Below are 25,917 nucleotides of genomic sequence, written 5' to 3'. Positions count from 1 at the left end.
TTATTGTCTTTTAGGACAAGAATACGCCTAGAGGGTCCACCTCCGCAGTCAAAAGAAAGGCTAATAGATGTTCCACCTGCAATATCAAATTCCCTGGAAGCTATAATAAAGAAACTGTGAGGATTGCATTGCCAAAATTGCTTAAAGAAGAGCAAGCCTCATTCCTAACCAGTATGAACGCCATGTTTAAGGAAGAAGTACAGAGTACAGTGTCCTCCCTTATGCCGTCTTAGTCTCCTCAGCCAAAAAGACTCAGGTGGGAGGTGGACCCAAGCCTAGAAAAAGGAGAGTTATCTTACTACTCTAATCCTGACCCGTGTCAAGGCAAAAATTCCACGGTTTTCCTAAAGAAAGGAAGAAATACTTATTTTTGCGCTAGTGGAACCCACTGATTGAATAGTAGAAAAAATGTGTAGAGGAATACAATTTACTAGTAGTAGCCACAGTACATAAAATTGGTCAGGTACAAAAAATATTGGCACAATGTACAGTAGATATATTATTTATTTATATATATATATATATATATATATATATATATATATATATATATATATATATATATCTTTGACTATCCGCTGGCCAATCATCCTTGGATAGTAAGATTCGTTGGTTTTCAGCACGTTAAACCTACAATATGTTGCTCAGTGGCACCATGGGATCTCAGTCTAGTCTTGAACACCTTGTGCAAGCAGCCATATGAACCTTTAGACCAGGTCGACCTAAGATCTGTATCTCTTAAGGCAGTCTTCCATCAGCAAGACGCATAGGTGAAATTCAGGCCCTTTCTATTAGGGACCCATCCTTGAAAATCCAAGAGGACTGTCTCCTTCTAAGACTGGATCTGGCGTTCCTGCCCAAGGAGGTCACCGACTTCCACAGAAGTCAAGAGACTGTTTACCCACCTTCTGCCAAAATTATAGTATTGAAAGAGAACTCTCATTCCACTCCTTGGATGTGAGGAGAACAGTCATTCAGTACTTAAAACTCACAGAAGAATGGAGAATTGACGCAAACCTCTTCATCCAATTTGCAGGAAGAAACAAGGGGAAGAAAGTGTCAAGAGCTACGGTCGCTAGGTGGGTAAAGCCAACAATCAGCTCGGCATACATCTCAGTAGGAAGCTCTCCACTGAAGAAGATCAGAGCACACTCGAGAGCAATGTCGACTTCATGGGCAGAGAGAACAGGAGCCTCTGTAGATCAGATCTGCAGAGCAGCAAACTGGTCAAGTTTAAATGTTTTTTGCAGACATTACAAATTGGACGTTCTTTGGGAGGAAATTCCTCCAAGCTGTGATTTCACCCTAGAAGGAGTTATTGGATAATTCTCCTGGTGGTGCTGTCAGGAGGGACATCCTGGAAAGTTGGAATTAGTCCTATCGGTAATGGTGTTTCCAGGAGTCCATCATGACCACTCCCCTTATATTCTCTCCCTTGGATTTCCTGTCTTGATATGTGACATGTAGAGAGGAAATTCAATAAAAAACATTGTTGCATCCATCTTGGTGTGGTACTTGGAAAATCACTGGAGGGTGGTGTTGGATAGCGGCTATTTAACCTCTTCTGTGTTCTTGTTCCTATCAAGGATAGGAAGGACTACCTTCTGGTGGTGCTGTCATGATGGAATCCTGGAAACACCATTACCGGTAGGACTAATTCCTACTTTCATGGCTCCCATCCAGTGAATACTGACCTTGCCACTGAACAAGTGCCCTGCCAATTTATTAGCGCATCTCAACTCTCCAGGAAATACTAAAGTGCACCTGTTACCTCTTCCACATCTTATAGCCTACAATATAGCCAAATAATTAAAATCATACAAAAAAAAAGCTTCTTGTTATAAAATCAAGATGACATACTTTGTAAAAATAATTTCTCAGGGTTGTAGATTTGTGGCAAAGAGGAGCTGTACCTTAGGCAACTTGCTTTCACCTAGTCTGTTCCACAGTGTCCCTAAAAAGACAAGTTAGTTGAAACCAAAAGGTTTTTTTAAATGCTGTGAAAACCGCTGCAACTTGTGCATTTTTGGTTCAGACGAAATATACTGACCTCATACACATTAGCAGGGTGTGCAATGAGACATGTAGCTAAACCCCCTGTCTTCTTTAAGAAAAGAGGCTGTAAAATTGTAACCTTCTTTTATTGATTGCAGATGTGACAGGAAAGGGTGAAACTAGAGGATGCAATAACAGGAGCATTTCAGAATATATAACTGCACAGAGCATAAAATACAGATAGTCTGCAACATGAAGTAATATATAGGTACCATGAGGTAATACAGTATATAGGTTCCATGAGGTAATACATAGGTACCATGAGGTAATACATAGCCGGTGATTACCTATTTAATACAACAAACGTTATAAACACAGGATTATAAAACCTAGATAGTGCTTACCAACTATTCTTAGAGCAGGCTGTTTAAGAAGCATGAAGAACACGAATGGTGTAGTTTCTCCTAAGACACGTGGAGGAATAAAGGCTGCTGTTCCCCTCACAGTGTCATAAACAAGACTATGATGTAACAGGAACAATCCCACAATACATTGCAAATTAAACTAGAATCTAGGCATTAAAGGGCCAGCAGGTGGTGCTGTTACCTTACAGTATGAAATATATGAAGGATTAATACACACAAAAATACAATGTCTGTAATAATCGAAGACATAAAAAAATGACTAGACCTAGACAGCAATTATATGGCTGGACAGAACTCTCCCCGCTTGACATCAGCCGACGTCACTATTGTGTTTATTGGACGAGAACAGCAGAACGAGTTCCCCTAATTGCCTGAGGAACAATTTGGTCTCACCTTGTTTTCCTATTTTTACTTCCACCTTACGTACGATTCCTTCCTTACTTGGGAATGTCTGGGTAATGAGACCTAATGGCCATTCATTTCTTCGAGACTGACAGTCTTTCATTAGTACTATATCGCCAGGCTGGAGGTTAGGCTTGCTGGTTTGCCACTTTCTCCTCTGTTGCAGAGTAGGCAGGTACTGTTTTTTCCACTTGTCCCAAAAGGCATTGGAGAGACTCTGTACTTGTCTCCATCGACTCCTGTAACAGTCTTTAACATTAAATTCTCCTTAAATTCTCCAGGTGGAGAGCAATTAGGGTCGGTCTTCTGCGTAAGCAGCAGGGGTGGGGTGAGAACAGTTGGGTCATCAGGATCACTGGAAATTGGAGTCAATGGTCTGACGTTTATGATGGCTGACACTTCGGCCATGAATGTTGTCAAGCTTTCGTGTGTCAGTCTTGCAGATCCTTCCTGTAAGAAGATTGAATCGAGGATTCTCCTTGCGACACCTATCATTCTCTCCCATACACCTCCCATATGTGAAGAATGTGGTGGGTTGAATGTCCAAGTACACCCTTGTACACTTAGGTATTTTTCTACGTCATTCATATCCAAGTTGGAAGAGAGTTGCAGTTCTCTTGCTGCTCTGAGTTTCCTCAGAACACTATCTTTTGGTATTGGTTGTTGATTGGTTAAACAGTCGATTTCTTTGGCATAGTTTTCCCGTTGTACTGCTGGGATAATTATATTCTTCGACTGCTCTAGCTGTAGAGCTGTGTGGACGTGTTTACCATGGTGCCAGTGGTCCTCAAAGTCTTGAAGTGTAGGTGCTAACTCTGCATGACCGTTCTTACATATCTTCTCCATGAAGGTTAAGAAATGGTCTTTCATCTTTGGTCTAATATGGAAGCTGTGCCTGAGGGAGACAAATCGTTTGTAAACTTGTTCTCTTTTGTTAGGCAAGCATTGTCTTTGAGGCTTGAAGGGTAGAGGTGCAATCCAGCTCTTCGTTTTGACCTGCACCATTCCTTGCTCCATCATCTCTAGGAACAGTCTATCTTCAAATGACATTGCTAAACTTCTTTGGTCTTGTGGAAGACCGTACAGCCAAGGTGATCTTGGTTGCAATTCTGAATGCAATCATCATTGGCACGACTCGCTAAGATACTTGGTGCTGAAGTGCTGTGTAGCAACTCCTTTATGAAGTAGTGATTTTCAAATGGTTGAAGGAGAGATGGACGTCCATTCTCGAAAGTCCTGGTAAACATGTTGTTAACCACTGTTGGTTTGTGTGCACCTCCTAAACAGACCTCTCCTTCAATGACCCACCCAAGGTAGAGTCTCTGAGCATAAGGAGCATTGTGCGAGCCATTGATCTGTTGTCTATCCTTGTGAACCTGTAGAATATCTCTCCCTAGGAGCAAGATTATTTGAGCCTCTGGGTCAAGGTTAGGAATCAGGCGTTCTCTACGCTTCAGATGAGGATGATACGATGCCACTTCAGGCGTAGGTATCTCTGACCTGTTGTCAGGAATCTGGTTACATTCCAATATGGTTGGTAAGGGCAGACACATTTGGCCATCTATAGACTCGACTACATAGCCTGTTGCTCTCCTACCAGCTGTCTCTACTATACTGGCACAAGTCCTCTGACGTTAAAGCTATCAAAGAAGGCAGACTTGGCTAATGACCTGTTACTCTGATCATCTAAAATCGCGTTCACTTTGATGGCTTTGTCCCTTTCGTCTGCCGGGTAGACTCTCACTAGGGAAATTTTAGAGCAGGACTTGCCTCCTATGAGATTTCCACAAACTTCTGTACACTTAGAAGTAATGGCTGGAGTGTCAGTATTTGAATCATTTAGCTCCCCGCTATGCTCTTGGGGCAAAGCATTCGATGGTGGTCCAGGGTGTAGAACTGAGTTATGTTCGTTGCTGTCACATTCGGTACACCTTGCACTAACCTCACAGTCCCTGGCGAAGTGGGATGTTGAAGAGCAGCATTTGTAGCAGATGCGGTTCTCCTTAAGGAAGGCCTTCCTTTCTTCCAATGACTTTTCTCTGAAAGCTCTGCACTTAAGTAAGGAATGTGGCTTCTTGTGTAAGGGACACTGCCTGCTTGGGTCCTTGGATTTGTCTTCTCCTTGACCAGAGCTGAACTCTTTGCGAACTGAACCTGTGGAAGAAATGTTAGTTTTGTGGACCTCTACAGTTGTTCTACGAGGTTTACTAACAGAGTTATTGGCACATGACAGCATGCAGGGCCGCATCTATAATGGGGCAATTTGAAGCGTCAGCTCAGGCGGCATCAAGAGAGGGGGCGGCGCCGCCCTCTGCAGTCAGATAACGTGCCAATGAGCAAGGTTTTTTTTTCTTTTGAGTAAGTCTGGGGTTGCCCCACCCACGGCCCGCCAACCCACCTCAGCCTTCCTGCTGCGGGGGTCATCGCTGTGAGGGTGAGTCATGCTGAGGAGGAGTGAAGACGTCCAGCAGAAAGTCTGGAGGAGTGTCTGAGCAGCACTCAGTCAGGTAGTTGCCACAAATACTTTGATAGTGCTGTACAGTTAAGACCATTAATTTCCCTGGGCATCATGTACTGCTTAATTTAAAGACAGTACAATGGATAATGGGAAGCGGAGCAGTGTTGTGTCACTGCCATTGTTGTCTGTGATTGCAGATTCCTGGTATTTGGCCGGGGTCACACTAGAGAGGAATACGGACGAGTGAGAGGCGTTAAAAGCACGCATTAGACACGGACAAATGATTCTCTATGGGGTACCTCGCACCAGCCGTATATTTCTCATCCGTATTCTACGGTCCGTGCCAATCGCAGCATGCTGCGATTGTCAGCGTACTATGGCCGTAGTACGCCAATGCAAGTCTATGGGAGCGCAAAAAATAAGGATTACACACGGACCACACGTGTGACCTGCGAGAAATACGCAGGTCTTTTGGCTGCTACCAGGAAATGGCCCAATCCATCATCAGGAAGCTGAGACATGCGATTGAGCTCAAAAAGCGCTCCAGACATCCAGGAAGTACGCCTCCACGGAGTACAGCAGCATCATGGCGTCCACTTATCTTAATGTGGAAATGTTAATTGTCCTGGTGCAGGAGCGGCCCGAACTATGGGACCAATGTGATGCCCATTATGCCAACCGGGCAAGAAAGGAGGCGTCATGGAGGCGCATATGTAGGCAGATGTTCCATGACTTTGGTGATTGGCCAAGTGAGGAGCAGCAGAAAATTAGTAAGTACAAGCCAAAAAATGAGTAAAATTAGCGCAGAACAAAAAATGAATATAGATTCAGCACCCCCCTTCCTGTGCTTGTACTTTTTCCCTCATGAGGCCGTTAGATTTTGATGTGACATGTGGTTTGACACTGCCATAATTTGGGCCAGGCCACAAGCTCCTCATCCTCCTAGCCAAACAAGTTATTAAGTGTAGTTACTTTATACATAAACTAATGTGACCCTGTGTATCTGGCCTGTATGCCCCAATTACATATGCCACCATGGGTAGAAAGCACACCCCAGAAGGCCCCAAGGCCTAGACTACTGGTAGCAAATGTGACCTATCAAATATGTGAATTTGACAATATTTCCTGTCACATTGCAGTGGAAGATGTCATGAGACGCTGGCGAAGCATCCGGGACCAATACCGCCGGGAACGTCAGCAGCGGTCCAGGAGTGGGGATGCGGGCTATGTGAAGAGAAAGTAAATCTACTATGACCGCCTCTCCTTCCTCGCCCCAATTCTGGATCTCAGACCGTAAGTAGATACCTCACACCACATTACACAGATACTTTACAGGGCCAAAAATATGTAGTTTTTTTTGGCTCTGTTCTATTTCATAACAGAACTCCGTCCAACCTTATGGACAGAGGAACTGGCTCGGAAACCGACCCCATCATCGATCCTGGGTCTGCAGGGGAAGAGGTGGCTGGCCCATCTTCTCCCCCTACTAGGAGCAGGGGTGAAGAATCGAGTCAGGATGTGCCATTGCCTGCGCCCCAAAGCCCACCACCAGGACCATCTGGGGCTGCTGCAGCATCAGCAAGTGCAGAGGAGCAGGGCAACATCAGCAGCAGCCCAACTAGCCTCATCCAGGGCTCCCTACAGCCTGCTGCCACATCCCGGCGAGGAAGAAGCCGAAGGCGGCAAATACCTGCCACTGATACCCGCACTAATGTGGACACTGGGGTCCTAAATTATTTAGCCAGAGTAAATAGTGGTGATGGGGAGGAAGCATACTCACGCAGCCTGGCCAATGATCTCCGTTCCCTTTCCCGTGAGGTCAGGCTCCGTAATAGAGGATGTTTTCAGATTCTGCTTGATGCGTGCACATACCCCAATATGCCCTACGAATTATTTGAATATATTGAGAGGTGGCAGCTTTCCCCAAGAAATCTCATGCGCCTTAGGCACCCCCCACAAATGCATGCTCAAGCAGGATCTGAGGATCCTCAAATACGTGGGCCTACACCTCACCCCCTTCCTCCCACTACCCAACCTTCAATACAGCAGCCACAAATGTCTGCCTCTAGCCAACCCCACCAATATGGCCACTTGTTCCCACCCAGTGTTGGAGGCTGGTCCCAACCTGGTTGGGGACGATATGGCTATGTTGGTGGGTATGAGACACGTGCCTACCACAGCCAACAAGATGCCCCTCCCCATTTGTACTCTAGCCAATACCCCCAACATTCACAGGAGGCAGGACACTTCCCACATCATGGGCATCAATATGGCCCCACACAGGGCGATGTTGGGCACAGTAGCCAGCAGCAACCACAGGCTGCTCTTCCGCGTTCTCCTTCCACAACGTATGAGAATTTATAATTCTCTGTCCACAATCAGTCTGATGCCAGGAGATGTCCAGTGCGGTTTCACTGATGCTACAAATACCAATCAAAAGGAAAAAACAGGTGGTCTCCATCACCAAAGCTTGTTAAAAACGTGAAAAGTCACATATTTGCAGAATGTTTTCTAATCAGATTAATAATCCACCATGACAGGCAAGGCTACCTTACGCCTTTCAGACAGATATTACATGTGTGTAGAACAGCGAGTCTTTAACCATGCTATACTGGTCAAGTGAAAGGATGAAAATACACTACTCACTTGTTAAGACAGAGAGCGTGATGTTATTAAGGCTGGTCGCCTTGATTTGTTACTATACATAGCTGGCTAAAAAGGTGACTACTTCACTAAGGCCAGCACGCCTTTCCTAGGCATTAGCAAGTGAGTAGTGTATTGTCATCCTTTCACTTTACAGTATAGCGCGGTGAAATATTCTCTTTTGTACAGACATGTAATATCAGTCTGAAAGGCGTAAGGTAGCCTTGCCTGTCATGGTGGAATATTAATATGATTGGAAAACATTCAGAAGAAATGTGAGTGTTATCTTTTAGCAATAATTTTGGGGCTGGAGACTACCTCTTTTTTCCTTTGTGTGGAAAATTTCTCATGTAGCAATGTTGTTAATGCATATTGTTTTTTTTGGTTTGTTTGAAAATGTTACTTTTCAAAAAAGTTTTATTATGCGAAAAGGGCAATTTGGCCCATTGCCATAGTTTGCATATGGCAATATTATGTTTGCCTTTAAAAACAAAACAAAAAAAGGCAAAAGTAAAAATTTGTCTACTACAGTTTACGTATCTGTGTGATTTCTCTTAAACAGTGTCAGCATACTAACATACGCTTACCAATGCAATGAAACAGTCATAGAATCCGAAGGGGTGTAAATATATATATTTAGACACACATCAAACCCAAAATTATAACATTGACACAACATGCTCTTGCCAAGAAGTTTCCCCCTCAGGTGAGATAAAGTAATTTGTGAAAATATCACGCACTTTGAGCCCAGAGAGCGGTCTACGTTGAGGGTAGATAGGTGGTCTCACCCTACACACATTGTCTGGCCTACGCACAACACCAGCAGAGGAGGAACAATCATGTATCCTGGTGAAGCTATGAAGAACCACACAGGCTTTAACAACTTCATTAACATTTTGTTCACTCAGCTGAATGGCAGACTGGAGTACCCGCCATTTGGCACAAAGAATGCCAAAGGAACACTCCACCAGTCGCCTAGCACGTGATAGGCGCAAGTTAAAAATTCTGCGCCTGTGGTCAAGGTTGCGGCGGGGATATGGCCTCATGACATTGCGCGTTAGCTGAAACGCCTCATCTGCCACAAGGACATAAGGGACTGATTCTTCAGTGGAGCCTGGGAGCTGGCGTGGTGGTGGTAGATCCAACTGGTTGGTGCGTAGCCGCCGAGCCATTATGGAAGTATTGAAGACTCTAGAGTCTCCCGTCCTTCCATAGGCCCCAATGTCAACAATTATAAACTTGTATTGAGGGTCTACCAGAGCCAACAATACAACAGAAAAGTATTGTTTATAATTGGAGAATTGGGAGCCAGAGTTCGGCGACTTACGCACCCGGATATGTTTGCCATCCAGGGCCCCAATACAATTAGGAAAATGGCATTCCTCCTCAAAGTCCCTTGATATCCTCAACCAGTCTTCCTTCCTGGGCTCGGGCATGACGACTTGATGGAGTCTTGTCCAGATTTCTATACATGTTGACCTGACTATGCCAGAAATGGTAGATCTTCCAATGAGAAACTCATGGTGGAGGGTGGCATAAGACAGGCCAGTGGACAGGAAGCTGAAGAACGACAGAAATGGAACATTTTAGAATGCAGAAAGAAAAAAAAAAATCAGTTACATGCCGACCAAACTTGGTAGGAATTGAGACAGACTAGCACACACATATTTGGTTGCACAATGAGTAAGTGATATTCCGTACATATTAGACCTAACAGTCTGGTCTGTAAGTTTAAACATATGTGGAATAGGATGAGGGCATTAAACTTAGTCCAATAAGCCAAAAATACATACTTTGGCCCACACATTATGAACATAGAGAATGTGGTTTTGTAGTACATACCGTAAAGTGAGTAGAAGTCGCTCCTCTGCAGATATGGCTTTGCGCATCCTTGTGTCCTGAAAGGTTATCCCAGGGCGCACTGTCTCCAAGAGTCGATCAAATGTGGCAATGCTCATGCGACAGTATTGGTAAAATTTAACAGGATGCTCCTGCAGAGAAGAATAGAGGCGGTGAAAATGACCTCTTGTGAGTCGTTGCCTCAAAAGTGGATGTACCCACATGCGTCTCCTCCTCCGCGGATCCACTATCACTGGGTATGGTTGCCCAAAGCGCGTGACAAAAGCCAGTTGAAGAGAACCTGCTCAGTTGTATTGAAACTCAGACCCTCTGCCATGTTGCACAAAGAACACCAACACACCTAGTCAAGGCAAGGTCACAAATGGACAGAATGGAGGCAGCCACCTGTTCCTGAGCCAATAAATAGGGTGCAGGCTAATGATTTAAATAGTTTGCAGGCCTCAAAACCGTTAAATGTCCATTTTGCAAGTCTGCGAGAAAATCTCGCCATACGGATGCCGACATGCGCAAAATACGCGACCGCACCTGGCTTACGGATGACCTACGGAGCACGGTCATTCATCCGTATTACGCCTGTAAACTACGGACCGTATCTTGCGCCGGTTAGTGTGACCCCGGCCTTTCTCTGCCAGTCTGGAGTAATGGACCTCATTCTGACCTTACCATAATGTAGAAACTTCACATTCCCCAAAGAGCAACGTGACAAACTCAGCTCTGCTACATCTGCATAATACATTCATTCTGGAGCAGCCCTGTTTATACATGTATTTAAACTTAATAGTCCTTGACCTCACCAGAGGGTCACATTCCACATAAACATCAAAACAACCAAATCCTGAATGGATATCAAGAATGTATGACAAATCAATTTATTAACCAATATTAAGACAATGCATATTAGCAGTGCTCAAAGATCAAATCAGAACCGGTTGGGAACAGACACAGTCAATCAGATCAAATAATTAAATATAACGCTAGGTGGTATAAAAACTCATATATGCCCCATATCAAAAAATGCTCATGGTGGTTATTATTATTATTAAAGTATTGCACAGAATTGTAAACAAATAGCAAGCAGCTAGCGTTATATATTATTATTGTCTTTATATTGGTTATTAAATTGATTTTTATGATATAAACATTTGTCATACATTCTTGAGATCCATTATAGAGGTGTGAAACCGCAGGCTAATCCGCAGGTAAACCGCAGGTCTTTTGACCTGCGGATTTTTCCAAATCCACGCGGAAAAATCCGCAGCACTTCCAACTACGTGTGCACACACCCTTACAACATATAGCGTGCAACATGCTCCTGAAAACCAGTCTACAAGCTTTATTGTAAACTAGCAGAGGCTATTAGTGCATGCTGAGAGTTGTAGTCTTACCATAACCAGTTATAGACTGTTGACTATGGACTGAATTTAAGGTACAGGCTGTCAGGATGCTGAGAGTTGTAGTCTCACTTCAGTTTTAGGATTATAAGTTTCACTATTTTGGTGTACAGGTCATACTATTTTGGGACATCATGGGAGTTGTAGTCTCTCAGTGCTAACTCGTACTAGGAATGTAGGTATGCACCATATTTTGGTCATGCTGGGAGTTGTAGTCTTTCAGCAGTTGGAAGATCATAGGTATGCACCATATTTAGGGCATGCTGAGAGTTGTAGTCTCACTTTATTTTTAGGATTATAAGTTTCACTATTTTGGTGTACAGGTCATACTGTTTTGGGACATCATGGGAGTTGTAGTCTCTCAGTGCTAACTAGTACTAGGAATGTAGGTATGCACCATATTTTGGTCATGCTGGGAGTTGTAGCCTTTCAGCAGTTGGAGGAACATAGGTATGCACCATATTTAGGGCATGCTGGGAGTTATAGTCCACCAAATATTTAAAAGGAGTACAAATAGGCTGGTGGGGTTTATAAAATCGATCTGGTAATGAGGAGAGGATGGGGGTTATGATTAGAGGGGATGCTCAGGGTGATCCTCCCAGCTTTTTGCCATGTGCCCATTAACCCTTTAAGTGCAGCACAGTGTATCCTCATTGGTGGTGAGAGCCAAGCCTTCATTCATTTTGGAGCCTGTGGAGTTGGGGGTTGATAGAGGCTTTTTTGGGGTCCTGATCTCCCCTTCCCCAGTATCACACAGTGAGCAGTGTGGTCTGTGGCTATGCAGCCCCTTCTGACAGCCTGTAGCCAGTTCTCTCTTCAGTTGCAGAAAATGAAATATCTCCATGATGAGGATTTCATCAATGACTTCCTTCATTCCTGATTTACATGTTTCTTTCCCTGCTGCCTCTGACAAACTCTTTATATGGGAGCCACAGAACATTGTAAAATGTGAAATTGAAATTTTGTGGAACTATAACTCCCAGCATGCACGTCTACGAGCTGTCGGGGTCGAGTTTACAGTAGATCTGCCACAATTGGAGAACTCCAGCCTGAAGAAGCCATCAAGAGATGTTGGGAGTTGTAGTCAGTGGCAGCAGACTGAGGAGTGACTGCACCATTAATAGATCGCAGGAGATATCAATTCCCAATTACAGCAGGCAGGAATATAAGGCATGAAATATTGATCAGATGCTGCACTGTGTATAGAGGGTGGGGGATGTACAGACTTATCATGTCACTGCAGCCAGAGGAGAACCTCCGGAGATTTCACCTGTTGATCGTCCAGAGCCACATAAAGTCTTCACATCGACCTGAGCCTGGCCGACAGAGGGGCCACATCTCCATGTCATCCACCATTATACCTCACCTGTCCTACTGAGGAGACCATCCTCTACTGTTAGATTAAGAAGGGTCATCTATACATGTGATGTGGGAGGATAGCCTGAACTACAGAAGAGGAGCTTAGATGTGTTCATTTGCGGAGACTAGCCTGTACTTATAATGGGAAGACTACTATAGAAAGGAGGCATAGCATTTATCTTTTATATGAAGGAGTATCATGTATATTATATAAGGTGTGCTGTCTTTTATTATATGAGGGAGTACCATGCCACACCTCCCTCCTGTCACCCTTTGCTGCAGCCCCACACCTGCCTCCTGTCACCCTGTGCTGCAGCCCCACACCTCCCTCCTGTCACCCTTTGCTGCAGCCCCACACCTGCCTCCTGTCACCCTGTGCTGCAGCCCCACACCTGCCTCCTGTCACCCTGTGCTGCAGCCCCACACCTCCCTCCTGTCACCCTTTGCTGCAGCCCCACACCTCCCTCCTGTCACCCTTTGCTGCAGCCCCACACCTGCCTCCTGTCACCCTGTGCTGCAGCCCCACACCTGCCTCCTGTCACCCTGTGCTGCAGCCCCACACCTGCCTCCTGTCACCCTGTGCTGCAGCCCCACACCTGCCTCCTGTCACCCTGTGCTGCAGCCCCACACCTGCCTCCTGTCACCCTGTGCTGCAGCCCCACACCTGCCTCCTGTCACCCTGTGCTGCAGCCCCACACCTGCCTCCTGTCACCATGTGCTGCAGCCCCACACCTGCCTCCTGTCACCCTGTGCTGCAGTCCCACACCTGCCTCCTGTCACCCTGTGCTGCAGCCCCACACCTGCCTCCTGTCACCCTGTGCAGCAGCCCCACACCTCCCTCCTGTCACTCTCTACTGCAGCCCCACACCTCCCTTCTGTCACTCTGTACTGCAGCCCCACACCTGCCTTCTGTCACCCTGTGCTGCAGCCCCACACCTGCCTCCTGTCACCCTGTGCTGCAGCCCCCACCTCCCTTCTGTCACCCTGTGCTGCAGCCCCACACCTGCCTCCTGTCACCCTGTGCTTCAGCCCCACACCTGCCTCCTGTCACGCTGTGCTGCAGCCCCCACCTCCCTTCTGTCACCCTGTGCTGCAGCCCCACACCTGCCTCCTGTCACCCTGTGCTGCAGCCCCACACCTGCCTCCTGTCACCCTGTGCTGCAGCCCCCACCTCCCTTCTGTCACCCTGTGCTGCAGCCCCACACCTGCCTCCTGTCACCCTGTGCTGCAGCCCCACACCTGCCTCCTGTCACCCTGTGCTGCAGCCCCCACCTCCCTTCTGTCACACTGTGCTGCAGCCCCACACCGGCCTCCTGTCACCCTGTGCTGCAGCCCCACACCTGCCTCCTGTCACTCTGTGCTGCAGCCCCACACCTGCCTCCTGTCACTCTGTGCTGCAGCCCCACACCTGCCTCCTGTCACCCTGTGCTGCAGCCCCCACCTCCCTTCTGTCACCCTGTGCAGCAGCCCCACACCTGCCTCCTGTCACCCTGTGCTGCAGCCCCACACCTGCCTCCTGTCACCCTGTGCTGCAGCCCCCACCTCCCTTCTGTCACCCTGTGCAGCAGCCCCACACCTGGCTGGTATCAAGGCTGACATCACCACCCGCCGTCGGGGACATGGCGTGCTATGGGGCTCGTAAGTCGTGGGGCCCCAGTGCCAGCACCGACACAGTTGAAAACAATGATGAGTGAGGGAGCCATCCACAGATGCTCCCTCTCCCATCATACCCCCTCTGTGTCTGAGCTCTGTGACGTCTTAGCTCAGAGGGCACAATTACATCACTACAGCGCATCCTTTGTGCCGAGCAGAGCAAAGGGTCAGAATACGCTGAGGAGACCAGAGCAGTGGGATGATTTTTTTTATGTATGGAGTATTATATAGGGCCCATTATACTGTATGAAGTAATATTTGGGGCCCATGATAGTGTATGGAGCAATATATGGGGCCCATTATACTGTATGGAGGAATATGTGGTGCCCATAATACTGTATGGAGCACTATGTGGTGCTAAAAATACTATATGGAGGACTACGTAGTATGGATGACTACGTGGTGCCAATAATGCAGTATGGAGGACTATGTGGTGCCCATAATACTGTATGGAGGATTATGTGGTGCTCAAAATACTGTATAGAGGACTACGTGGTGCCCATAATTCTGCATGGAGGGATATGCGGTGCCCATAATACTGTATGGAGGACTATGCAGTGCCCATAGAATTGTAGGGTTGGAAGGGACCTCCTGGGCCATCTGGTCCAACCCCCTGCTCAAAGCGGTGCCCATAATTCTGTATGGAGGACTATGCGGTGCCCATAATTCTGTATGAGGACTATGCGGTGCCCATAATACTGTATGTAGGGATATGTGGTGTACTGTATGCTGTGCCAGGCCTGCCATTGCCATTAATGATCCCTCATCTGGATTCTTCTGTGTGGTTCTTGTATGTGTGATGATGGCGCTGACATCCTTGTGTTCGGACATCTTTTCTCTATTTCTCTAAATTAAAATATCCACTATTGTACAAATTTTTACAGGATAGACCTAAATCTGTATGAACCAGATTAATTTCTACAGATTTAAAAAATGTACTGGGGGGGTGCCGTTGTGCAGTTCGCCTCAGGCGACAGAGAGGTTAGGTTCACCCCTGACAGCATGAAATCAAAGCTAGGATCATTTCTAATTTTTGCTTGTTCTGAGACAAAATCTACAAACACATTGAATGGAGGAAATGGTACATTGTAAGTCTGTTTATACCTAGAACCATAGGTAACCCATTTGTCTTGCAGGTTATATGGGAGTTTTTGAACTATGGGGTTCACACCTCTAGCAGTGTCGAGATATGTCAACCCCACAAGATCTCCTGCTTTTACTACTCACAACTCCATTAACAAGACAGTTAGTTCTTGGAGCTTTGAATAATCCTTGTTCGCTATTCTAGGAAAGTCCTCTATTCTTTTAAACAAGGCAATTTCTATAACCTCTACTGAGCTATAGCATTCATCAAATCTATTCCAAATTCATCTGGATAATTTACATTAATGTCTCTGATTCTCTTTGCGTGTTTGGCAGACTCACTTCCTAGCCATTTTACCAAGAGATACACTTCTTCACTACATGATAGACCTATGTCTCTTATGGTATTTTTGAAGGAGGCTCGCCAAGCCCTGTAGTTTTCAGCGCAATCGCTGAACTTTACAAGTCCCTTAGTGACCAACTCACGTCGAGCAAGGAACTTGGAAAAGTCTATCGTGGCTTGATTGGCACTGATGCCAGCTGATGGAGTGTTGTCAGAGTACATGTGTGCTGTGCGATCATACCTGTTAGATGTCTCTGGTTTGGTCCAACTGCTGTAGCACCTTTCTGAAGCGAAGGGATTCTCTTTAAGCCGGGACAGATTCTGGATCTTCTGTTCTGGAGAAAGATTATTGTAGTCAGTATCATCCCAATGTGTATTTCCTTGCTTTTGGTAAGGAGACTGATTGTTGGCTTTCTGGGGGTCCGAATTATCTGGTTGGCTTGGCTTGTTGACAAAATGCTCTGTCTTCGCCTGTGGGTCTGGATCGTCCTTTGATTTGGAATGCTGATGGACGTACTCTGCAGTATGCTGCAATGGATCGTGAGTAGGACTAGCACTCTGCTGTGTTCATCGTCAGAATATACGGCAGCTTCTAAGGCTTCTGCTTCTGCTATGGCAGCTGCTGTTTCTTTCTCAATAGCAAGTTTCTGTAATGTTGCTTCAAGGCGCGCTTTCTCTTCATCCAGGCATGCTTGTTGGCGTGCTTTTTCTGCATCCAGGGATGCTTGTTGGCGCGCTTTCTCTGCATCCAGGCATGCTTGTTGTAGTTTCAACTCTATCTCTTGCTCAGCAAAGGTGCTTCTTGCTTTTGCCGCTTCAGCTTTTGCGCGGGCAATAGCGGCGGCATTGCTGACGGATGATGTCTTGGAGGAACCAACTCGTGATCTCATCTTGAAAGAGGATGCTCGTCCTTGAGACATGATTCAACAGTTAGGCGACCGCTGTGATATCCCTTTGTCGGCTCTGCATGGATAATGGCGGGCTCCGTATGGTCCGATTATTCGGTCCTCCGACCGTTAGGAGGTTGCTGCAATATCTGTATGCAATAACCGTATGCTTGGATAATGGCGGGCTCTGTAACGTCAGATCTTCTGAGCTTGTTCTCAGCAGTTGTTTCACTATACTGTCCTCATACACGTTAGCAGGGTGTGCAATGAGACATGTAGCTAAACCCCCTGTCTTCTTTAAGAAAAGAGGCTGTAAAATTGTAACCTTCTATTATTGATTGCAGATGTGACAGGAAAGGGTGAAACTATAGGATGCAATAACAGGAGCATTTCAGAATATATAACTGCACAGAGCATAAAATACAGATAGTCTGCAACATGAGGTAATATATAGGTACCATGAGGTAATACATAGGCACCATGAGGTAATACATGGGTACCATGAGGTAATACATAGCTGATGATTACCTATTTAATACAACAAACATTATAAACACAGGATTATAAAACCTAGATAGTGCTTACCAACTATGCTTAGAGCAGGCTGTTTAAGAAGCATGAAGCACATGAATGGTGTAGTTTCTCCAAAGACACATGGAGGAATAAAGGCTGCTGTTCCCCTAACAGTGTCATAAGCAAGACTATGATGTAACAGGAACAATCCCACAATGCATTGCAAATTAAACTAGAATCTATGCATTAAACGGCCAGCAGGTGGTGCTGTTACCTTACAGTATGAAATATATGAAGGATTAATACACACAAAAATACAATGTCTGTTATAATCAAAGACATAAAAAATGACTAGACCTTCTAGACAGCAATTATATGGCTGGACAGAACACTAAATGAAAAGATTTTTCTTATCTCAAGGAGACATACATCATATTGATATGTTTACCAACTGTGATACTTATCCCATAGTGTACTCTATCTTTTGCAATTTATGCATGGTGTAGCATATAAGATGCACTATAAGAAAATGAAAACAAAGAATTTCGGAGCATTTAAACAATATTTTCATGAAAAATGGGTGCTATTCCGCTGCAGGCAAACATTTTGTTGCCGAGCATGATGGTGACCTGAAAAAGTCCATTAATCCCCCAAGAGGAGGAATTTAGCAAAAGACCCTTATGTTAAGGGAGGCATACTGGATATTAAATTTAGATAGCAAATACCCTAGAGGTATGAATTCCAAAAGTGATCTTTTTATATTTATTGAAGTTTTATTTGTATTGTTACCTCCGTCAATTGATTTATATGTCTGTTCTCCTTACACACCTATTGTACCTCAATCACAGCTTTCTGCAATTTGTTCTGGCTAGTTTAAAAAGGAATTATTGTTGTTATTGCTATACTATGATTATGGGCATCCTGGGGACTCCAGAAACACCATCAGTTTTTTAACCCTGTTTGTTCTTTTTATGGCTTGTTAAATAAAATCTTTGTTTTATTGAGCCTCTGGTTATGTCGCTCTCTCCCTCTTTTTTTCCGCATCACAGCTCTTAGTCACAATAGCCACAAATTATTGTGCTATAAAGTCATGGCCAAACATTTTTAGCTATTTGCACTCACAGGTTCTGGGCAAAATCCTGACATATAGCAATTTATTCTTCCCTAATCACTGCTTGGAGTTTATCACAATTTTTGTGTTTTCGTGTGTCCACCCAACTTTTGAGGACTGACCACATTATATAGTAACACTATGAAAGGATCAGGGTGGATGACGGTATTATTGTATGTGTCAGGTTCCTATACGGTGTCAGTATGTCACCGTACATTTCTCCATGGAGGAGTGGGAATATTTAGAAGGACACGAAGATCATTACAAGGACGTCATGATGGAGGTTCCCCAGCCCCTCACATCACCAGGTAATAGACAGGACTAAATACACACGGTCTAAAATTATTTGTATGTAAAGAATGAATTCAGCCCCTGTATGTGTTTCCTCCAGCTCTATCCAGTAAGAGGACAACACCAGAGAGATGTCCCCGTCCTCTTCTTCCACAGGACTGTAAACAAGAAGATCCCAATGTTCCTCAGGATCATCAGGTAGATGGAGAGAAGGTGTCATGAGACCTCCCCTATGATGTGTAGATGGCTGTGAAGGTCTTGTGCTCAGTCTTGTTTTATCCACCAGTATTATATGTTTTATACTTGTGTAATGAGAACGGTGGAGATGGCAGGATTAGAGCTGATCATAGATGTGACTTCTCCATCTGTCTGTGACTTTTCCAATATTTGTTTCAGGGTGAAGATCTGACCCATATTAATACTACAGAGACAAATGTGAGGGGTGATGAGTGGTGTAAAGCGGAGATTTCTACAGATAAACTCACAGGTGCGTAGTAACCAATAAATGCAGTGAAGAGTCTCATATTTTTTAAACTATTATTGTATAACCGCCATCACTAACACAAATGATAGATGGCGCCTGAATACTTGTTTGGTCAGCTTCTAACTTCCCATTACACATGAATGTTTGACTAGGCCGAGACCTCTGGTAGCGGCTTTTGTCCATGAGAATAAAAGGATCGGATAATTAAAGTGAATGTATCATCATTTTTTAAACAATTGCATTTAATGTTTTCTTTTTTAACCTCTTTCTGCTATCTGACATACTATCCCGTCCATGTAACCTGGGACTTTCCCATGGACGGGATAGTATGTCATAGCAATCAGAGGCGCTCGCGGGGGAAGCGCCGCTGATCGCGGCCAGGTGTCAGCTGATTATCACAGCTGACACCCGACACTATGTGCCAGGGGCGGTCTCGGACTGCCCCCGGAACACTGCAATCAAACATGATCGCAGTATACTGGGGGCATAGGGAAGAATCACACAGGGAGGGGGCTCCCTCTGTGCTTCCCTGAGCCCCTCGGAACAGCGCGATGTGATCGCGCTGTTCTTTGGGCCTCCTCCCTGCAGGCCCCCGGATCCTAGATTGCCGTGGGGGCCTTCGGGGTCCTGCAGGGAGGCGACCCTCTCAGTGCCTACTGAGAGCAGGCACTGAGAAAGCGTCTGCAGCGCCTGTCAGATTGCTGATCTGACACAGTGCAGTAGTATTGTCCCACCCCCGAGATAATATAATAAAGTTAAAAAAAAAAATCATATGTACAAATATTTTTAAAAAAATCCTAAATTAAAAAAAATCCCTAATTCTTTTTTTTGTAAATAAAAATAAAAAAAATACATTTAGTATCGCCGCGTCCTTAACGATCCGACCTATGAAACTGTCCCACTGGTTAACCCCTTTATTGAACCCCTTAAAGCATTTGTTTTTTGCATTTTTTTTTTTTTTTTTTTTTTATCATCATACCGCCGAACAAAAAGTACAGCTCCATCAGCAAAAAAATAAAAAAGTTATAGCTCGCAGAATAAAGCAATACAAAAATAAGTTTTTTATATAAAATTGTTTTTATTGTATTAAAGCGCCAAAACATAATGATATAAATGAGGTATCGCTGTAATAGTACTGACCCGAAGAATAAAACCGCTTTAGCAATTTTACCACACGCGGAACGGTGTAAACGCCCCCCGCCCCCCCCAAAGAAATTCATGAAATGCTGGTTGTTCATTCTGCGTCCCAAAAAGCGGAATAAAAAGCGATCAAAAATGTCACATGCCCGAAAAAGGTACCAATAAAAACGACAACTCATCCTGCAAAAAATAAGACCTCACATGACTCTGTGGGCCAAAATATGGAAAACTTATAGCTCTCAAAATGTGGTGATGCAAAAACTATTTTTACAATAAAAGCGTCTTTTAGCGTGCGACAGCTGCCAAACATAAAAACCCACCATAAATAGTAAATGAAACCCCCCGATATCACCCCCTTAGTTAGGGAAAAATAATAAAATTTAAAAAATGTACTTATTTCCATTTTCCCATTAGGGCTAATGCTAGGGTTAGGGCTGAGATTAGGGTTAGGGGTGTGTTTGGGTTAGGGCTGGAGTTAGAATTTGGGGGTTTCCACTGTTTAGGCACATCAGGGGCTGTCCAAACGCAACATGGCATCTGATCTCAATTCTAGCCAATTCTGCGCTGAAAAAGTCAAACTGTGCTCCTTCCCTTCCAAGCTCTGCCATGCGCCCAAACAGTGGTTTTCCCCCACATATGAGGTATTGGTGTACTCGGGACAAATTGGACAACATTTGGGGTCCAATTTCTCCTGTTACCCTTGGGGAAAATAGAAAAAATTGGGGACTAAAAGATCATGCTTGTGGAAAAAACATGATTTTTTTTATTTTCACACCTGGGCGTTATAAACTTCTGTGAAGCACTTGGGGGTTCAAAGTGCTCACCACACATCTAGATAAGTTCCTTGGGGGGTCTAGTTTCCAAAATGGTGTTATTTGTGGGGGGTTTCCACAATTTTAGGTACATCAGGGGCTCTTGAATTGTGATATGGCATCAAGCCAATTCTGTGTTGAAAAAGTCAAACTGCGCTCATTCCCTTCCAAGCTCTGCCATGCGCCCAAACAGTGGTTTACCCCCACATATCGGGTGTCAACGTACTCGGGACAAATTGCACAATATCTTTTGGGGTCCTGTTTCCTTGGGAAAATAAAACTTGGGGGTGAAAAGATCATTTTTGTGGAAAAAATGATTTTTGAATTGTACGGCTCTACATTATAAACTTCTGTGAAGCTCTTGGGGGTTCAAAGTTCTCACCACATATCTAGATAAGTTCCTTGGGGGGTCTAGTTTCCAAAATGGGGTCAATTGTGTGGGTTTCCACTGCTTCGGCACTTCAGGGGTTCTCCAAACGTGACATGGAGTCCTATCTCAATTCCAGCCAATTTTGCATCAAACGGCGCTCCTTCCCTTCTGGGCCCTGCCATGCGCCCAAACAGTGGTTTCCCCCCCACATATCAGGTATCATCGTACTCAGGACAAATTGCACAATAACTTTTGCAGTCCAATTTCTGCTGTTACCCTTGCTAAAATAAAATAAATTGGACCTGAAGTAATTTTTTTGTGAAAAAAAAGTTAAATATTCATTTTTTTTTTTTTTTAAACATTCAAAACATTTCTGTGAAGCACCTGAAGGGTTAATAAACTTCTTGAATGTGGTTTTGAGTACCGTCAAGGGTGCAGTTTTTAGAATGGTGCCACTTTTGGGTACTTTCTATCATATAGACCCCTCAGTGACTTCAAATGTGATGTGGTCCCTGAAAAAAATTGGTGTTGTAAAAATGAGAAATAGTTGGTCAAATTTTAACCCTTATACCGTAACCTCCTAAAAAAATTTTGGTTCCAAAATTGTGCTGATGTAAAGTAAACATGTGGGAAATGTTACTTTTTAAGTTTTTTGTGTGCCATATCTCTGTGGTTTAAGGGCAGAAAAGTTCAAAGTTGGAAAATTACGGGGGGCGTGGCGATGTAGTGAGCCAAGGAGGACGCGCTGAGATGGAGCTCCTCGCATCCTGCCACTTATCCTGTTAATCCTGCAATTCTACTGGCTCTTACTCACAGGCGGCTTATTCTTCTGGCCCCCGGGGGTCGTCTGGTGCCCGGGGAGATGAGGTCCGCAGCCTGGGTGAGCCGAGCTCTGAAGATACCGGCAGGGGTGCGGGACCTGGAGAGGACGGCGGCCATCTTGATGTGCGCTCCGACGGGGGGAGGAGCAGGTCTGCAGCTCCTGGCCCCGTGGGGCTGCTGGAGCGGCGCGTCTTTCCTCGGGCGGTGAGAGCTTTGGAGCGGGAGCCCCGTGCCCCCTTATTAACGTTAACAACCCCCTGGTGTCTGTGCCGGGCGCTCTCGGACCCCCCACCGTGGGAGGACGCCGCTGGTCTCGCGTGTGCCGACGGCGGCTGGAGGCAGAGGCGGCAGCCTTCTTGACAAACACGCTGCCTCTGAGACGTGGTGCTGTTCCCCATAGCTGCAGCGCTGACAGGCGGGTGAGCGTATATCCTCTAAGGACTGTGGAGGACAGGCGGTGAGTGCCCTGAAAGATTGGACCCCGCGTTCCTCCTCTTCGTTAAGTCACTTGGCCTGCTGGTGCTATTACTTTAGGGGCCTGGGTCCCTTCCTGACTGCTGTGTCGTGGGGTGCCGTGGTCTCTCCCTCCCCCCTCCCCAGGTTATAGGGGTCCTCGTTTGCTGCTTGGAGCCGGACACTGTTTTCCTGCGTGGCCTTGTGGATCTGTGTCACCTTTGGGTCTTTGCTGCTACTATACGAGAGCCCTGCTATGCCTATAATAGAGGCCTCCAGTGGACTGTTTTTAATACCCAGCTGTGCCATATTGCTGTTAAAATGAGCCGCTCTAAGGGGACAGGAGCAGCTGAGAGGCTGAAAGAATATGCTAGAATAGATCATCCTGACGCCTCAAGACCCCTTAAAAATAACCCCTCGCAGGGTCAGCATAAAAGCCGCCCTTCTGGAGGCTAGGAGGAGAGTGAGCAAGAGGAGTTAACCCTTAAACATGCGTCTGAACAACTGATGCAGGCCATCTCCTTAACCAGGACATCTCTGACTGGGAAGATCGAGGATGTGCACACTGAGGTGGGACGCCTCCGTCAAGATATGCAAGCCATGAGGGGCCGTATTACGGAGGTGGAGACACGAGTATCCCAGGTAGAAGACACCATCACACCCATGGAGGCCAAGTTAACGAAGGTGGCAGGCTCTATGAATGCATGGAGAGGCAAAAAGCGGATGACCTAGAGAACAGAATGCATCGGAATAATATCCGAATTATTGGGCTCCCGGAGCGGTCGGAGGGTCAACACCCGGAGCAATTTCTGGAAGAATGGCTCAAAACTACTTTGGGAGACGAATTCTCTCCAACATTTGCGGTGGAGCGGGACCACAGAGTCCTCACTAGGCCTCTTCCTCCCGGAGCCCCACCTAGACCTTTTCTGGCACGTCTCCTTAACTGCAGGGACAGGGATGTGGCTCTGCGTTTGGCGTGGCAGAAGAGCCCCACTAAGTTCAACAACGCCACGATTTCGATTTTCCCAGACTTCTCCATGGAACTTCAGAAACAACGGGCACAGTTCATGGAGGTCAAAAAGAGCCTCCGGGCGAGAAATGTTATGTACTCAGTGATTTATCCGGCCCGGCTTCGAGTGGTTCATGGGGGTTCCACTCAGTTTTTCACGGATCTGGTGGAGGCGGCTGAGTGGCTGCGGTCCCACGGGGGGTCTGCTGCAAAGGAATCCTAGTGCATATTTTGCTAGCCAATACCTTTGCATCAATGGTCTGATTGGAGCTCTATCCGCATGCGTCCAATTACCAACAATACCGGACACTGTGCTCAGTGATGGTATCCCCTTGTTTGCTTCATGACGGGAGTACAGGACTCTGCTCCCATACTGTTTGCTGTTTATTTACTTTGTTTTTTCTTTGTTGTGGTTTTATATGTTTTTTAGGTAAAATTCGCAGCCAACGACACTTTTCATTTTTAGGAGATGTCTCTAAATTCTACCCGGGTAATAATGTGCCCCATATTCAGCGGAGTAAAACATGGGGTCTGAGTTGATCTGTATGACATGGAATGTGAGGGCTATCAAAACTCCTCAAAAAAAGATTAAGGTTTTCTCGCAGGTCAGACATTACCACCCTCACATTGTGGCCTTGGTGGAGACGCACCTGACCAGGGATACGGTTCGGTGTGTGCAAGAGCCTTGGGTACAATGGTCTGTTCACGCATTCCATACCAGCTACTCTAGAGGAGTTTCATTGTTGGTACATAGAGATGTTAGATGGGAGGCCAAGGAGACTCGGAGGGATCCTGAGGGTCGTTTTGTTTTTGTGCATGCACTGATAAATGCTAGGGAATATGTAATCCTATGTGTCTATAACCCCCCCCCTCCAGCTAGTATGTCTCTTCTTCAGAGGGCAATGAGTTTTGCCCTGGATTATCCAGATGCGGATGTTATTTGTATGGGAGATTTCAATATGGTTATGAACAACTACCTTGATAAATTGAGATTGGATGGTGGAGTGACTGGGGGGGCCTCTTCGCTGACTACAACTTCGCTGTCACTGTTTATGGGGGAGGGCGGGTGGCTGGATCTGTGGAGGATGCGTTACCCTGAATTTAGAGAGTATACCTGTCACTCGTCCACTAAACGCTCTCTATCACGCATAGATTACATATTTGGTTCCAGCGGTCTGGCGATGTGAGTGGATAGCATAGAGCATGGCACTAGGGGGATCTCAGACCATAGCCCGGTCATCCTTAAGCTTAAATATGGCCTATTAAACAAAGGGATAGTTTGGAAGTTGAACCCTTTCTGGTTGAAGTTAATAGTGTCCCCCGTTAGAACGATCGGTCAATTGCATAGTTTCATCGAGTCTCATCTGGAACCTCATGACATTAATTTATTTTGGGATGCCCTTAAGACATATTTAAGGGGCTGCCTGTCCTCCACGATCTCTTATATTATGTGGGTAACCTCAAGGGAGGATGAGGAAATGGAGCGAAGATTGAAAGACTCAGAGGCTACATATATATCTAACCAAACTAATGGCAATAGGATTGAGTGGTTGGCTACCCAGAGGTTGTACGCCCAGCACATAGACACAAAATCTAAGCGAAAACTATTCTTCACCCATCAATCTTATTTTGAACTGGGAAACCAGGCAAGTAAGTTTTTGGCCTATCTGGTGCGCCAGCACAATACCTCCAATACAATACTGCAGATTCGTAGGGCGGATGGTTTACTGGTGTCTTCGACCGAGGAGATACCGTACTTGGTTGTTTTTACGACTATTACAGGTCACTATATGAATCTAAAAGTGACTTTGATAATTTGGGATGCCTGGATTACTTATCAGATGTGACATTCCCTACATTAGATTCTGAACAGCGAGCCCTTATGGATGCTGCGTTCACTGCGGAAGAGATAGAAAATGCTATAACGGACATGGCTTCTGGAAAGGCCCCTGGGCCGGATGGGTTCCCTATTGAATTATACAGGAAATACCGGGATGTGTTGATACCACTTCTGATGAAGGTATTTCGTGGAATTTGGGAAGGGAGGTCTATGACTGATTCTTTTTATGGGGCTAATATCATAGTGCTTAGGAAGGAGGGAAAGGACCCCTTGGAATGTGGATCTTACCATCCTATTTCACTAGTGAATGTGGACTATAACATTTTTACTAAGATCCTAGCTACCAGGCTGAACTCAATTATACTGAATCTTGTACATCCTGATCAAACGGGTTTCATGCCTGGTAAGAGCACTTCCATTAATATCAGACGGGTTCAGTCAATAGTCCAATATAGCTCCCTAATACATGACAACAAATGGGCATTAGCGTCAATAGAGCCCGCCAAGGCTTTTGACTCTCTTGAGTGGCCTTTTCTCTCTGCGTGCTTGCAAAAATATGGCTTTTGTGATAAA

Source organism: Dendrobates tinctorius, unplaced genomic scaffold (assembly GCF_039654945.1).
Source record: "Dendrobates tinctorius isolate UK_male_01 unplaced genomic scaffold, ASM3965494v1 ptg000155l, whole genome shotgun sequence".
Lineage (NCBI taxonomy): Eukaryota > Metazoa > Chordata > Amphibia > Anura > Dendrobatidae > Dendrobates > Dendrobates tinctorius.
This window is presented reverse-complemented; position numbering follows the sequence as displayed.